Source organism: Zingiber officinale, chromosome 3A (assembly GCF_018446385.1).
Source record: "Zingiber officinale cultivar Zhangliang chromosome 3A, Zo_v1.1, whole genome shotgun sequence".
Taxonomy (NCBI): Eukaryota; Viridiplantae; Streptophyta; class Magnoliopsida; order Zingiberales; family Zingiberaceae; genus Zingiber; species Zingiber officinale.
In genome coordinates this window covers 131,890,916-131,908,340 of record NC_055990.1, presented here as the reverse complement: position 1 = coordinate 131,908,340, position 17,425 = coordinate 131,890,916, and the positions used below count along the sequence as shown (strand labels likewise).

Here is a 17,425-nt window from a genome sequence, read left to right as displayed (position 1 = left end):
TCAGCAGGTACAATTGATATGCAAAGTAAGAAATAACACCTAACACTAATCATGCGTACAGTCTCCTGATATAAGAAAGATATAAATATGCATCTGAAGTAAACAGGAGAATGCTGTACTAACCAGGTCCTGAGTATAAGGTCAAACAGTCCGAGTGGTATAGGAATCCTGTATGCATGTCAAACATAGGCATCCAAACAATATGCAGCATATAAATGCAGCAACCACAAACACAAGCAATAAATGCATCATGCATATGATGCCAATGATGCGTCCTGGTCACCCCTGACGCCAGTCGATCATCTCACACAATAGTGAGGCCGAGTGGGTAGGGCTGTGACAACCGTGCACTCTGTCATCACTACTCCTGATGAGTGACCGAGTGGACGGGATGCTGTCGGAGTACACCTATCCTCCTACCCCAAATCATAAATGGGGGATCGCAATGCTCTCAACTCCCGGTGACGGGGAGGAATCCCTGCCGGATAACACGTTGTGTCACACTACCCATGAGCGGACCAACGGTGCCTAACAGAGTCCCTGCTGCAACACACTCAGCCTGAATCGACCACTAACCCATGAGTGGTGGTGTGTGCAGATCCATGTAACTGGCGATGTGCTCAACAATAATGGAGCGGACTATCGCACAGCATGCAATCATGCAAATGATGCATGGCAATAACCATATAAACATCCTGACCTAATCCATACATATATAAAAATGCATCATAGGTCAACGAATCCAAAACAATCCAAAGGTATACAGAAGGTATAAAACCTAGGTCCTGAACATGGTCAAGCATGGTATATCACTACCCCTATAAGCATGTATAAACAGGTAAAAATATACCTGAGATGCAAAACCAATCAATCAATCAAGCATGTAAGATCTGGGTAGTGATGAACCGAAACAGATAAGAAACACAATTAATGCAACATGTTAATTTAATTACTAAGCATATCAAATGACATAAGTCAAAAGTACCCGCCTCCGATAAAATAGAAAGGTCCAAGCTGACTCCGAGATACTCGTCTCGCGTCAAAGTCCTGAATCAATTCGCACAGTTTAGCTAATTTAATTTTTAAACAAATAGCTAAACTAATTTCTAATCCACTGATCATTTAGGGTTAGTTTCATTAATCCTGATTACACTATTATATAACTTATAAACTTAAGTTATTAATTATTGCTAACACAACTAGCAATAATCTACCATGAAAATCAAAACTCTAAACCTTACCTCAATTCACGGCCGTGATTAATCCATAATCAAGGAATGTGTTTGCTGCTGGAACAAGGTGAGTGGCTGGAAATCCACTTGCAAAACAATCAAGAAGGAAACTCACTAATCAACAAAATAACTCAATTCAAAACATAACCTACTGACCTTACCTCTTCCTTGATGCCCTCAACCAAAGCAAGATTGCCACGACAAGTTCCAACAGCCCCAAATCAAACCTACTGGCCAGACGTAACAACCTACTGCCCTGATCAAGTTGCTGTCCACCAATCGGATCAAGAAGAAATGATCAAGAAATCACAAGACACTCTATTAACAATTAAAGTCCAGTAATAATTTGTTCCCATTACCTCTTCTTCGATGATGACAGCGAGAATCAGAAGTTGGTGAAGCCGCTGTCCACCAAACCCTATACACTAAATTAGCCATCCCACACCCAAGTGCTGCTCACGGCAGGATAAGAATCAAAGCACAGAATTAAAAACAAAAACAAACCCTAAGCCCTCACCTTCAGTCCCACTGGCCGGGTTACAACTACCCCCTGTCACCTTCTTAAGCTCTTGATTTCCGGCGACCTAGGCATAGTGTACAGAGGCGGCGTCGCATAGGGCAGAAACAAGGCCGCAATCACTCTAGATCAGAGACACAAGGAAGGGAAACTTCGGCCGGTGCACAGGGAAGTCGGAGAGGTGGCTCGTCACCGGCGGCAGAGGGGGTCAGCATCGCGGGCAGAAGGCCGGCGCTAGAGTAAAAGGTGCGGCGGTGCTACGGTGGTCAGTGGCGCTCGGCACCTAGGGCACGGCGACGGCGATGCTAGGCAGAGGCGACAGCGCTGCTCAAGTCCAGTGAGTGCAGCGGCTTCGGCAGGGCTCAGTGGCGGCCGACTGTCGGCTATGGTGGCGGCGTGAGGTGGCTAGGGCAGAGGACACAGGGGGAAGAAACCGCCGGCGCCGGCGGTTAGGGCTTTTTTTTTCTCGGCGTCGGGTTCGGGAGTGAGGCTTGGGAGAGAAGGAACACGGGGGGGAAGAAAATAAATGAAAAAGAAAAAGGAATTAGAATTTTTATAAAAGAAACAATTCCTCGCTTAAATGGGTCGTCCAAACAGGCTTTTCCAGACCCCATTTTTATCCCGTTAACTCGTCCGTACGAGATCCGAAATATTCCCGAAAAATGTCCAAAAATTCCGGAAAATTCATTTATTAATAATCGTCATTTTTTTCCGGTATTTTACATCATATGTCTCCTAGTGTTTTGAGTCAAGGTAGCTCTTGAAATTCTGTACATAGAATGTGCATTTCAGATTCAACAAATCTTTTCTACATTACTGATAATGAACTCAACTTTTGTATCTAGATTTAGCGACTCAATAGTTTCAATCCCTTAATTTCAAAATAATTCTAACTTGCTTAATAACTTGAACTCCACACACTGCATTCCACTTCGAATTCTGCATTTATCACTTCTTTGACAGATTTCAGCTTGAACTCTTGATCTTCCATTTACATTTCTTCATTTACAATTGACTTCCCTCTCTTGATTAGCTTGAAAATGATCACAATTTGCATTATTCAGAAATCAAACAACTTACATTCCATCATAGCAGCCTACACAGTTCATCACAACTCCTTTTTCAGCATTTTGCAATTTCAGCAATGTGCATTCTATTTTAGTTTCAGACTTTAATAATTAGGTTTTTCTTCCAAAAATTGTTAGAATCAAGCCTTTATATGCTCCTCCATTAATTCAGCTGGAATTTCTAGAAATAAAGATCAAGGACTCCATCTCAAATTTGAAACTCACAAAAACTAACATTTTGAATTTTTTGAACATTAATCCAAACTCTGAAATCTAATCTTACTGATTTCTAATCAAGATTTACATTTAATTTCTAAAGGACATCTCATTTAGCACTTAATCAACAGCAGCTTGAATTCAATTAGTTTCATCTCAGAAAGATCAGTATAACAGTTTGGCATGAAACCTGTACAACTTTTACTTTGTGTTTCTGTTTTGTACAAATTTCAGCTTTAACACTTGGACTTCTTTGAGTATCAATGTAGACTAAATGATACTCTCTTCAAATTCTTCATGAATAGAATGGTACTCTCCCAATTTTAGTTTGAATCTTTGTTCTTAATCAAGTTACCAACAGCTCTAACAACTCACTGTTCTTGCATTTTAGCAACTTGAGAGTTTCAGAAATCACCTTTTAGTGCCATGTGAGTCACATAAAAAGATGAAACGCCATTTGTTAAAGATAATACAAGAGTTTAATTGTTCTTCCTCACTATTTTGAAAGTTGGTGATAAAAGATTGATACCCACTTGATGTAACTCTAAAATTGAATTCTCTTGAAGCTTTAATCTCAATAGATCATCTGATTTAACATTCAATCTAGTCTAGTTTGCCTTCAATTCTGCATAGATTCTGAACAGAGCTGATAGAGAGTTGGTTTGGATTTTACACAGTGAAGAATTTCTAGTTTATTTTAGATATGCTATTTCTATTTTGTATCCCTTCCAGCCTTAACATTTAAACTTCTAGAATCTTTTCTTCATTTGCAACTTGCAGCTATGTCTAGATTAGCTGGGGCATTGTCTCATTTCAAATGAATAGAAAATACAGACAACTTCCAATTCCATCAGCACTCTTTTGTAATTTCTACACAGCAACCATTGGATATGCAGCAATTTGAGAGTTTCCAAAAAACACAAATGAATGTCATCCAAATTATAAAAGACATTGGAAATAAATGAACTTCATTTGTTGCTGAAAAATATACAATATTCACTTAGTTTCTCACTGACTTGAGAATTGCTGATAAGATTTTGGTATATACATGATACAACTCAAAAATTGAATTCTATTTTTCAGCTTTACACTCACTATTTTGAGTGTCAATTACTACCATTTTCTTCAACTTTTCAGAGTTTAGGATACCATCTTCAAATTCTTAATGAGTGGAATGGTACTCATCAATTAAATTTTGAATTTTGATCCATAATGATCAAATTACCAGCAAATCAACATCACAGTTTTCCAGTTTCCCTCACTATTTTAAACAACTTGATACTTCATATTCTGTAAAATTAATTTGAAAAAGGCATGGAATGAAATGAGAACCCATTTGTTACATAAAGTACAAGATCTTCATTAAATTCCTCACTTAATTTAGAGCTGCTAATATGGAATTAGTACAACTCTTCAAATAAAACTGCAGTGTAGTGCAGATTTCACCTAACTGTTTTGAAAGCTACTGATATTTCTGTTTCATACATCAACTTGATAGCAAGCTGAATAAAATTTCAGTAGCTTCTAGCACCTTCCTTGTGTGGTACTTCATCAAGATCAAAGCTAGAATGCCTTTCATCATCTTAAATCTGCCAAGTTTAGAGTAGCTTCCTTACCCAATAGAATTTTTGTAGATTTTGCATTTCAGAACCAGAAATCAGAATTTCAATCATGCAATACCAAGTACAAATGAAACCCTATGCATTGAAACTTTGTGATTCCATTCTTATTTGTAGTTGCAGTTCCTTTGATTGTACTTTGTGTAAGTTCTTCCCTAGCTTAGTTAACTTCCCAATCTGGATTTGTTGACTGCAATTTCAGTAACTTATAGGTCTTGTCAAATTCTGAACATAACAAATTATGTAGTAGCTTCAAGTAAAACATCTACATTTCTGAATCCTTCAATTTTGATATGCATTTCGAGTAGTGCAACCCTCAAGCTAATGTGAAGATAGCCCAACACCGTCTAAGCAAGGTACCACAATTAACTTTCTGCATTGTGCAAGTTTCATAAATTAATTTCAAAATTTGAATTCTTGAAGTCTAGAACTTCATTCATTGCTTCTACTTAATGTTTAAGAATTGAGCTCAAATCTCTCTTAATTCATCACTTCCTTCATTGTAAAGAGCTTAAAGAATTTAAGGTGCCAGAAAGTTCAGAAATTCAAAAATTTGATTCAAAATTCACTTTCTCAACAGTAGCAGATTCAACTTGCTGGATTGAATTTCAACATTTGAGAGTCCAAATCAAGCTAAATTTCTCAATTCTAAACAAATCTGTTGTGCATAGATTACACCACCACTCCATAGTTACAATTCCTAAATTTCAAAACAACTCTAGCTTGCATCATAAAGAATTAAGCTCAAGGAATGCTTTCATTTGGCACTGTAATATTAAGAGCTTGGATTTTAAACCTTGCTGTTCAAAAATAGCATCACCAATTGACACAAATAACTCCCACAAAAATAATTCTGATTTCCAAAATTTGAGTTGATTTCTTAAATCCATTGCTTAAGCCTTCTTCATTTCAAGTAAAATAATCAATAGGTTGTTTCATAGAATATAAATTTGTTAAATGGAGAATTATCTTGCAATTAATAGAACATCATTCAGTCTTAAAATAGCAATCTATTTCCTTGAAAATCAGAAACTATTAATCTTGGACCATTGCACTTCCAAAATTTTCATCCAAATTGTAACATGTGTAATTCAAGTCCCCAAGGTTAGGATTCAATCTCAACTCAATCAAATAACATTTATGCTCTTCAAATAACTCGAATAGCACCAAGAACATAATGTTTAACTTCGAAAATCACTCATCAAAAACTGAAATGAGTCTTATCATTAGAAATGTTAATTCAAAGATTCCAAAAATACTATACACTTCCCCCACACTCAAAATTTTGTCCATCTTGGTCAAATAATTCATCATATAACAAGCAAGGTATCCACATCCAAAGATTCATAAATAAGAAAAAAATGGAATGATATGATGATCAACAAAAAGATTAGCAAGAAATTGTGTGGAAGAAAGAGAAACAAATAGATTCACCTTCATAAGAATGATTCAATTTATGGTATTGTGATTTTAAAAGAATCAAAACAAGTTCTAGAGTGACACAAACACAAATGCATCACACAATAAAGCTTAATCCTCACTAGGTATTCAAATTATCATCTCAATTCATCGATCTAGAATCCATCACTAAGTAGCAACCTCATGTAATCCAAGAATCCAATTATGACAATACATTTTAAAACTTAACAATCAAATTTAACTAGCTTTCAAAATTCTCTAAAATGATATAAAGAAATGTCAAGGAGTACATTTTATTTTCAAAACCAAAAAAAAAAACTATTTATAAAACCAATAAGATTGCTAAAGTAAACTAAGAGATTATTCATGCATCAAAGTAAAGACATGGTATTTACAATGAAAAGTAAAAGGTGGATTGGAACAAACTCTCCTGAATTTCTGATGATCGAATACGGTTCAGTAATAGGAGCCAATGCAGAAGTGGAATACACTTAATGGTAGTGAGCCTCTTCTTCATGTGATCAATATCGTCAAGTTTAGCTCCCTCCATCATCAAAGCCTCAAATGGATCCATGACTACTTAATACATATCCTAGCCTGACCTGAAACAATGAAACCAACAAAATCATCAGGCACAGGAAACTTAAAATACCAAACACATGGATATATAAAATAAATGAGAATCAAGGCACCAAACAAAATAATAAAATAATCCTAAGATCACTAAACACCAATGTGTCCCCGACAATGGTGCCAAAATTTGATATCAAGTATGTCACACCCGCAAATCAAACTAACAATTTATATTCAATGAACTCCTTAACTATACAATGGTGTTGTAATAAAGAGCCTAGAGTCGAATCTCTCAAGGAGCTAATAATCGGATGTTTGTCTTAGGCTTAGAACTATTTTTGGGGTTTTCATCATTAAAATGGGGGTTGTTGATTTTAATTCTAAATCTAACAAATGAAAAAGTAAAACAGTAAGAAACTAATCTAATGCATGAATGAAAGCTAATCAAGTGCCAACAATTAATCTACAATGCATTATCACTCTACGCTATGGGTTTAATCATCAACACAATTAAACTAAGTTATGAAATAGCAAGACATAAATGAATTCTAATCTAAAACAAAAACTAAACTAAGGAATGAAATGAAACTGATCCAAATTCACAACCAACTACACAAACATCATACTCTTTCCATCACACAAGAGGCCGGAGATGAAACCTCCCAACTCTGGTCGTTGGAGAAGATGCACAAGTAACTTCTGAACTCTGGAATCAATACGAATCTTGCAATCTTCACCACAGAGACCTATCCAATGAAGAATGCAAGAATCGAATCAAATTTGGAAGAACAAGACTGGAATCTGCCGATCTGAATTTCTACTCCAAGAGGGGATCTGATGATGGGTGAAAGGGTGTCGGAATGAACTTAGTAACATAGGGGAAATGCCTCCAGTGTTCACTGCTGTGAGGCGGAGCCGCTGGAATGGAGAAACTCCTCCGAACAGGGTGAAAATAGAGAATTCAGACCAACAGCAAATTCATCATCAAAACCTCTCTCAAATGAACTTCCACCTGGTCGAAAGATGGTCTAGAAGCTGCCTTGAAACTCCCTCTCTATCATCGGCACTTGAGAAGTTGATCGGAGGTGGAATCGGGAGCTACAGGCAAAAAATCATGGATATGAACAGTAACCCGAGCTACTGTTCATCCGTGAAATTTGGGTTTTTATATCAAATTTTGAACCAGAATTAGAAGTGGGTTTAGGTTGGGTTCAAGTGGGGTTTTAGGGTTTTGTTGGGGAGGATTTGACTTGGGTTAAGCTTGAGAGATGACTCCTTGTGATGGGTTGAATCAATTTGGTTTGAGCTTCTTCCCTTATTGGATGAACCAAACTTGTTTGCCTTGATCATGTACCAATTGAATCAACTCAAGTGTCCTACAAAACCAAATTCAAATTAGGAGAATAATATCATTAAGAGAAAAAAAATGTACACTTGAGCCAAAACAATCTCCATGAATAAACATGATAAAAAGTGCATATAACATGTGCAATTAAGTGTAATACACCCAATATCAATCCAAAAGAAAGTATCAAATAATAGCTTATCAGAAAGTTTATCATTTTATCATTATATATTGATGATATACTAATAGTTGGAAGTGACATAAAGTGTGTGATAGAAGTCAAATCATGACTTTCATCACAATTTGATATAATAGAGATCGGAGAAGTAGGGTGCATCTTAAAAGTGAAGATCATTAGAGATCGATCAAAAAAGCTTTTAGATTTGTCTCAAGAAGCTTATATCACTAAGATGTTATAACACTTCAATATGTCAGATTGTAATAAACAGACACCTATAGCGAGAGGTACTGTTTTGATCAAAAGTATGTATCCCAAGACTCCTGAGGAAATAGCCGAAATGAAGAAAAAAATCATATGATAGTGCTATTGGTAGTTTAATGTGCACTATATTGTATACTCATCCTGATATAAGCTATATTGTTAGCTTAGTTAGTCATTTCCAATCAAATCCAGGATCGAAACACTGGAAAGTGGTGAAGAGGATATTCAGATATCTCAAAGGAACAGTAGATTATTGCTTATATTTCCAAGGATCAGATATGAGCCTGAGTGGCTACACATATGTAAATTAGGTAATGGAGCTTGATGACAGAAAATTCACATCTGGCTATACCTTCTTGTTGAATGATGACGCCATCTCATGGAACAGCAAGAAGCAGGATAGTGTAGCCCTATCAATAATGAAAGCTGAGTATGTGGCTTGTGCAGTGAATGTGCAAGAGGTTGTCTAACTAAGAAGGTTCCTGAAGCATCTAAAAATTGTTGAGGACAGTGGGAGTCCTGCTATAGTGTACTGTGGTAGTCAAGCTGCTATAGTTTTTTTCAAGGATTCTAAATATCACAATAAAGGTAAACATATAGAAATTAAGTATAATTTTACAAGGGATATTGTTGACAAGAAAAAGATAATTCTCGAGTACATCCCTACACATAATATGCTTATGGATCCTTTTACTAAGTCCTTGATTAAAGAGTCATTTCAAGGACATGTGAAGTCTTTGGGACTTTAAAGAATGTAACTTATTGTAAAGACATTTAGATAAATAAAAATTTCATAATCTATTCAGTGTATATGTCTTTGTTACATTCAAATAAAAGTCTCGATAAGAATGTTGACAGATTGAGATTAGTCCACTCACATGGATAATCATTTCTATTTGTTAAGTATAAATAAAAATAAGACTGTTGCTTATGGGATAGCTTATGTAGCTGTGAATAGAGACATACCCATAAGTTAAGGTCACCTTGATAATTGTGTCAAGATGAGATCATTTATGTAATGATCAGAGTAATGAACCTACTATTTTCTTAATCTACTTAAGGTAATATTGGAATTTATATTTTGAATCCAGGATTAGACATTAGGTATGTCTAGATCAAAATCTGTATGATGTTAAATTTTGAGAAAAACATGCGCTCTTTTTAGTAAAGAGAATAACATCATAGCATATGATTTATACCATATGTGCTATGGCGACAAGAAGATGTTAGGGTCGAAATGTGATAGAGGGGGGTGAATAGGTCGTCGTGCACTCGTCGTCTTGCATCTTGGTGATGATATGCAACGGAAAATACAAGAAACAAGATTACAACGCTAACACAAGGATTTACTTGGTATCCACCTCAAGAAGAGGTGACTTCTCGGTCGCAGCCAGAGGTGAAGAAACCTCGTACATGTTGGTGCGGGAAGCATCCGACGATCGAACTCGTGTTTTGATAATGGAAAAGAATTCAAAGTTAAGGTATTTTGTATTCTAACAAGTCTACTTGAGGATTTCAGAAAAGTCCTAGCTGCGGTTAGGCAAAGGGATAAACCCTAGGGGGTGGTAAACCCTAGGTCATAGGGGGCGGTAACCCTATGGGAAAGTCTTGGCAGGTCGATGGCTTCAGGCAAAAGTCCTAGGGGGTGGTAACCGGTGGAAAGTCCTGGTGTCGCGAACCAGGTGAAAGACTGGACTGGCCGGGAAGCGGATGTCCAGCAGAAAGTCCGGAAGCGTCGAGTGCTGAGCAAAAGTCCAGTCGATCTGGAGGATCGCACTGGCAGCAGGTAAATCTCCTGAGTGGATTAGGTGAGGACGCGTTCCCCGTAGAGGGAGCAGTAGGCGTCGGGTCGACCTAGGGTTTCCGGTCGAAAATCCGAAGTCAGACCCGGACAGTCCAGAGACTGTCTTAAACATTCTTTATTATCCATATTGTTATTTTGTGCTAACCTTGTGTTGTAGGATGTTGTTTGGGACTAACATATCTTGTAGGTACAAAATAACGAAGATTTACCTCGGATGAACAGTGTCCGAGGCGCCTCCATGGGACTTGAAGGAGCCTCGGGTTAAAAATCCTGAGCTGGCGCGAAGAGCAGACTTAAGGCGCATTGGATGGGTTGAAGGCGCCTTAGACAGCTTGGAGGCGCCTTGAAAGGGTTTAAGGCGCCTTCAGGTCGCGGCAGTCAAAGGATTATCCCAGCGAGCAGATCGGGATAAAATTCTCATTTAAGGCGCCTTGGAGCTTGTTTAAGGCGCCTTGAACACTGTTTATAAAGAGGATTCGACCAGCAGCTCAAGTGAACAAGATTCAAGTCTTCCCTCTGCATTTAGCTGCTAACGAACTCGTCCCGAAGTGCTGCAACTCGACACCGACAACCCGAAGCTTCAATTTAGTATTTTCCATTGTCGGTATAAGATTACTTACTGCATTACTTGTAAATCATCTTTTGTATACTTTCGAACTTATAGTTGTTGCCCACCGGAAGTGATCAAGGATCGCGGGCCTTCGAGTAGGAGTCGCCTTAGGCTCCGAACGAAGTAAAATTGACCTGTGTCTTTGTGTTGTTTGTTTTTATTCCGCTGCGTCTTTACTCGAGTGTTTTACGAATCGAACGAAATAGCCACGAGCGCTATTCACCCCCCCCTCTAGCGCGGTCTCGATCCAACAATTGGTATCAGAGCGGGGTTATTTTGAATTGGTGCAACCACCATTCAAAACAGTTTTTTTATCGTGGTATTTTGTTTCGGAGTCAATTAGAAATTAGCTAATTAGCTAAAGTTCTAATTTTTTTTATTAGTGTTGCTCAAAGTTGGTCAATACCACTTGAGCTCATTATTTTTCTACTTCCTCCGCACTACTAATCCAAGACACAGTCTTGGAATAGATCTTTTTGTTTTTGCTTATTTAGGTCTAAAATGACTCAACAAGAAGGATATAGCACTGTTAGTCCCCCACTATTTTCCGGAGAAGACTTCGGATATTGGAAGGGGCGAATGGAGATATATCTGAAGATCCAGTTCGACACCTGGATGATAGTCAAGACAGGACTTCAACTACCAACTGATACGGACGGTAAGCCTACATCCTGTGAGAACTGGGAGCCAGCCTTCATCAAAAAGGTGGAAGCCGACGCCAAAGCTACCTGCACCATCCAGTGCGGTCTTACTAAGGAGGAGCTCAACAGAGTCGGTCCCTTTTCAACCGCGAAGGAACTTGGGAAAAGCTGATCGAACTCCACGAGGGCACCACAGACACAAAAGTAAGTAAAAGAGATTTATTATTTAATAAATTGTATAATTTAAAAATGCAGGAAGGTGAGACGGCGAGCCAGCTTCACGCACGCATCCAGGACATTCTTAACTCTCTTCATGCAATTGGACAGAGAGTCGAAAACCGGGACGTCATAAGGTACGCATTAAATTCGTTTCCAAGGAGTACATTGTGGGCATCAATGGTAGATGCCTACAAGGTCTCCAAAGACTTATCTTCTTTAAAGTTAGACGAGTTATTTTCTGAATTTGAACTTCATGAACAAACTCATGCACAGCCATCCGAGAAGGGTATTGCTTTGGTTGCAGGTACGAGTCGAACACGGGAATCAAGAGTACAGCAAAAAATTGAATCGAAATCAGAAGACGAACCCGACTCAGAAGATTCAGAGGATGAACTGACCAGCGAACTCGTGAATCTTGTGAAGAAGCTCTACAAGAAGAAGAAGGGCTTCAACAAGAAAGATCTGAAGAAGGCAGTTCAGTCCAGGGAGGCCCAACCGAACTCAAAGGTAAAGTTCGAAGTCACTTGTTACGGGTGCAACCAGAAGGGGCATATCAAAGCCAACTGTCCCAACCAAAAGGAGGCCAAAAAGCAAAGAAGAAAGAAGGCCCTGAAAGCAACCTGGGACGAATCTTCTTCAGAGGACGACGATGAACTTGATCAAACAAGTCTACTCGCACTGATGGCCCGGGACCAGATCATCGAGAGCGACTCAGAAGCCGAGTCTGAGCAAAGACACGGATCCGCATCCATTTCAGAAGGGCCAAACTCCACTGTAAGCATTCCAAGGCTTAATAATTTAGTTAATTACTTACTTCGCAAACTAGCTAAATCAAACCTTAGGATTAAATCACTTCTAAAGGAAGTAGCCGTCCTTAAAGAAGTGAAAAACACTAATTCTTTACCTGATCAAGTTCAAACTGGAAATTCTACTCAAGTTCAAAAACTTGAGGAAGAAAACTCTAGTTTGAAAAATCAAGTAAAAGATTTAAAAAATACTTTAGAACGGTTTTCTCTCGGATCCAAGAACTTGGACCTAATTCTTGGAACACAAAGAGCCGTCTACAACAAAACTGGGCTGGGATATAAAAGTAAAAAGAAATATAGATCTTATTATCCTTAATAAACAAACAAGGTAGTAAATTAGTCCAAGCATGGGTCCCCAAGTCTAAATTGATCAATCAAGTTGGACTTGGCCAATACTGGGTTCCAAAGGATCAAATACACTACCTCGATAGACCAAATCGAGGCTATGATCTAGGGAAAGCTAAAAGGAAAACGATCTTAAAAATTTTAAATTAAAAATTTGAAATTTTAAATTCTAAATTCAAAATTCAAAATCAAAATTAAAAATTTGAAATTAAATTTTAAATTCTAAATTCAAATCAAAATTAAAAATTCGAAATTAAATTTTAAATTCTAAATTCAAAATTCAAAATCAAAATTAAAAATTAAAAATTAAATTCAAAATTCAAAAATAGATGGTGGATCCAAACTAGCTGGCACCTCCAACTGAACTACCCGACAAGGTAACTGAACCTAATTTACCCGAAATGGGTAAAACAAGAGTAGATTATCCGGCAGAGTAATTAAGGCTAGTTTAAAAAGGGCTGAGTTTAACTTGAACCACAGTACCGGTGAAGTTTTTGGATGATAGTACATTAGGAAAACTTGGGCATCGCATGTCTAGGAAGATATGGCTTCGACCTGGTGCATTTGGCCAAGTGGAACTGACCGAAGCTACCCTTAAATGGATCCTAACTAGTTAGATCAAGGATTAGTATTAAGTTCAATGGGTAGGACTATTTGGAAAACCTCGAAGGCATGGTTACTTTAATGAGCTCCGTGTGACTCACCATAGCACAGAAGTTTATCCAAAGAATGCTTACTTGTTGAACCCAAAGCTAAACCTGAATCTAACACAAAGTTAAACCAGACCCTTAAATTCAACAATAATTCATCCCACAACAATTATAGGATTCCCTGATTGACAATCTAGATCGGGTGAGATGACTAAGAAATTAAAATTAAATTAATTAAATTGTTTTAAAAACTTAAATTTCAATTTTTTTTTAAAAACTTAAATTTCAAAATTGTTTTAAAAACTTAAAGTTCAAAATTATTTTAAAAATCTAAATTTCAAAATTATTTTAAAAATCTAAATTTTTTAAATGTCAAAATTGTTTTAAAAACTTAAATTTCAAAATTGTTTTAAAAATTTAAATTTCAAAATTGTTTTAAAAATTTAAATGTCAAAATTGTTTTAAAAACTTAAAGTTCAAAATTATTTTAAAAATCTAAAGTTCAAAATTATTTTAAAAATCTAAATTTCAAAATTGTTTTAAAAACTTAAATTTCAAAATTGTTTTTTTTTAAAAAAAAACTTAAATTTCAAAATTGTTTTAAAAACTTGAATTTCAAAAATATTTTTTTTTCAAAATTATTTTACAAAATCCATTAAACCTTAAAATTTTTTCTTAATCTAAAAACCTTATTTAAAATATATATAAAGGGGAGGGCGCCTCATAGAGGCGCCTCCCACACTGGAAGGCGCCTCCAAGAGCGGCGGGAAAGTTCCCGCCGCATCACTTTAAGGCGCCTCGGATCGATCCAAGGCGCCTTCTAAACCTACTCAAGGTGCCTTAAACACTCTTAAGGCGCCTTAAATTCTCAGATTTAGAAAACGAACAGAGTCTTTCTGTTCGATCTTCTGCCGACGCTGAGCACATTCCTGCGTACGATTCCTAGCAACCAAGGTGCCTTCTACCCGTTTAATCTTCCCTCAACGCCTGGCAATGCCTCCTAGGTATAATCCCAATCCTTCCCAATCAAGTTTTACATAAAATTTATGTTTATCTTTGTCAATTTTTGGTAAAATCGTTGAAAATAGGAAACACCGACACGTTGATCCTAATCCAGATAGACTTCCATCAGCAGATATCAGATTCCCCACTATACATCTTAGGGATACCTTTGCCAATTACATTTTTGAACCTATCAAACCTAGATATGTAAATAGGATCTTTTATACCCAGTTCTGTCAGCCATGTATCCAAATGATAGAGCACTATCAAATGGACCAATTGGTTTACTGCACTGATACAGTAAATCAGGAGTTATGTGCACAGTTTTATCACAACCTTGAGAGGGTTGATGATAATAGGTACTCCACCAGAGTTGCTGGCGTTGACATAGAGCTGACTCCCACCTTGCTACGCACCACCCTAGGTCTTAGGGCTTCAGAGTCTACCTTCTTATGCTACCCCAGTAGGGACCTGCCATTTGGCGATCCTTACTCCCACATTACGTTAGATACTATCTACACGTATTTCTTCGGGGAAGAGAGACCTGCTGGCCTGACTGAGTTCAAGTCAGTCTCTCTTCGGGTTCAGGACTATGTGATTTATAGGGTCCTGACAGCATGTATTTTGCCGATCTCATCTCGGGATGTCCCGAAGATGAGACCTTCACATTCATTTTTCCTGTACGCCTTGTGTCATCGATTTGACATCGATATAGCCTTGCATATGTTTCAGAACATTATCTGTGCATCTGGGACATGTTGGATCGAGACGCGCTAGAGGGGGGGTGAATAGCGCTCGTGGCTATTTTGTACGTATCGGAATCGAAAACAACGTTAGAGTGATTAAAGCAGCGGAATTAAAAACAAACAAACACAAACAGAAGGACACAGAGATTTACTTCGTTCGGAGCCTCTGACGACTCCTACTCGAAGGCCCGCGATCCTTGATCGCTTCCGGTGGGCAATAACTATAAGCTCGTTAAAAGATTACAATTATGAGTACAATTAAAAGCTATAAGTATTATACCGACAACAAGAAATGCTAAATCTGAAGCTTCGGGTCGTCGGGCACTTGTAGCAGCACTTCGGAGTGTCTTTTGGAGCAGCACGTTGATGAGAGATCACTTGATATTTGTTGTTCTGAAGTGCTGGTCGAAACCCCCTTATAAAGGGTGTTCAAGGCGCCTTGAAGGTTGTTCAAGGCGCCTCCATGCTGCCTGGTCTTCCGCGTGGATCAAATCTGATCTGGTCGAACTTCATCCATTCAAGGCGCCTTAAACCTCACTCAAGGCGCCTTCCAAGGTGCCTTCTGCCTTCTTCAAGGCGCCTCCAATGGTGCTTCGCAGCCAGCTCATCCTTTGCACCCGAGGCGCCTTCAAGCTCCATGGAGGCGCATCGGACACTGTTCATCCGAGGCTTTAGGTTGCTCCTTTGCACCTGCAAGATACGTTAGTCCCAAACACTATCCTGCAACACAAAGTTAGCACAATAAATATGATAAATGAAGTATAGACAATCTCCGGACTGTCCGAGTCTGACTTCGGGTTTCCAACCGGAAATCCTAGGTCGACCCGACGCCTACTGTTCCCTCTGCGGGGAACGCGTCCTCACCTACTCCCCTCAGGAGAGATTACCTGATGCTAGTTCGGTCCTCTAGACCGACTGGACTTTCCGCCTAGGGTTACCACCCCCTAGGACCTAGGGTTACCGCCCCCTAGGGTTTTTCTCCACTTAGGGTTACCACCCCCTAGGACCTAAGGTTGCCGCCCCTTAGGGTTTTCCTCCACCTAGGGTTACCGCCCCCTAGGACCTAAGGTTGCCGCCCCTTAGGGTTTCCCTCCACCTAGGGTTACCGCCCCCTAGGACCTAAGGTTACCCCCCCCCCCCCTTAGGATTTTCCTTCACCTAGGGTTACCACCCCCTAGGACCTAAGATTACCCCCCCTTAGGATTTTCCTTCACCTAGGGTTACCACCCCCTAGGACCTAAGGTTACCCCCCCTTAGGATTTTCCCCTGCCTAACCGCAGTTAGGACTTTCCTGAAACACTCATTCAACATGTTAGATAACAGAGAATCTTAACTTTGAATCTCTTTGCCATTGTCAAAACTTAGGTTCGATCGTCGGATGCTTCCTGCACCAACAATCTCCCCCTTTTTGATTATGACAACAAAAATTCAAAGTTAAGAAAATAATTCCATTAAAAGATAAGCATGAAAATACAAGCATAATGATAGTTAAGTGCAGAGCTAAATTAAGTGCAGAGCTCCCCCTTAATATAAAGACTCCCCCTTAATAAAATCTCACTTTTTAAAATTTGAATTTCTTTCAATTCTTTGAATTTTCTTCTCCTCTCCCCCTTTGCCATATATCAAAAATCAGTTGAAAGTAAGTTTTAAGATTTTAAGAAAACAATCTTTTTGAGAGAAGGAAGAAGAAGGCTTGTGAAACTTAGTTAAACGGAATATTTTTCACCTAAGTTTAAAAGGCTAATATATGGATGATTTCGAATGATGCCTTTAGCCACTTTTGAGACTTAGTTGTATTTAGAAAGACATACCTAACTAAAGTTAGAAAAACTTAGCTAGATTTTTTTTTTTTAATTTTGGAGCCAAATTGTTTGTAAAGAAATTTGAAGTCTCAATTTACTTAGCAAAAGTCTTTTGAAAGCCATGAGTTAAATTTTGCAAGTAAATGCAAGTTAAGAAATATGCTTTTTAATACTTTTAACTTAGAAAAGTATTTTAGCATTTAGAGTTAAAATTTATAAGGTGGCTAAGTTTGAGAAAGTTTGAAGGTTGCTATATGAGTCACTTTAGCTAAGCCTTTTGCAAACAATGAATTTTGAGAATGTAGGTTCAGTTTAAAAGGTACTTAGCGTTAAAACTTAATTTTGAAAAGATAAGAGTAAGAATTTGTTA

At 38.1% G+C, this 17,425-nt stretch overlaps 1 long non-coding RNA gene across 1 annotated transcript; it reads right to left on the bottom strand.

Annotated features, from left to right (window-relative positions):
- Window positions 1-1,003: 1,003 nt before the first annotated feature.
- On the bottom strand, window positions 1,004-1,978 carry LOC122054041. Its single transcript, XR_006132531.1, has 4 exons — window positions 1,592-1,978; window positions 1,394-1,500; window positions 1,242-1,307; window positions 1,004-1,047 (listed from the first exon to the last, which is right to left on the bottom strand). It is a non-coding gene; the product is annotated as an uncharacterized LOC122054041 (long non-coding RNA).
- Window positions 1,979-17,425: the final 15,447 nt, after the last annotated feature.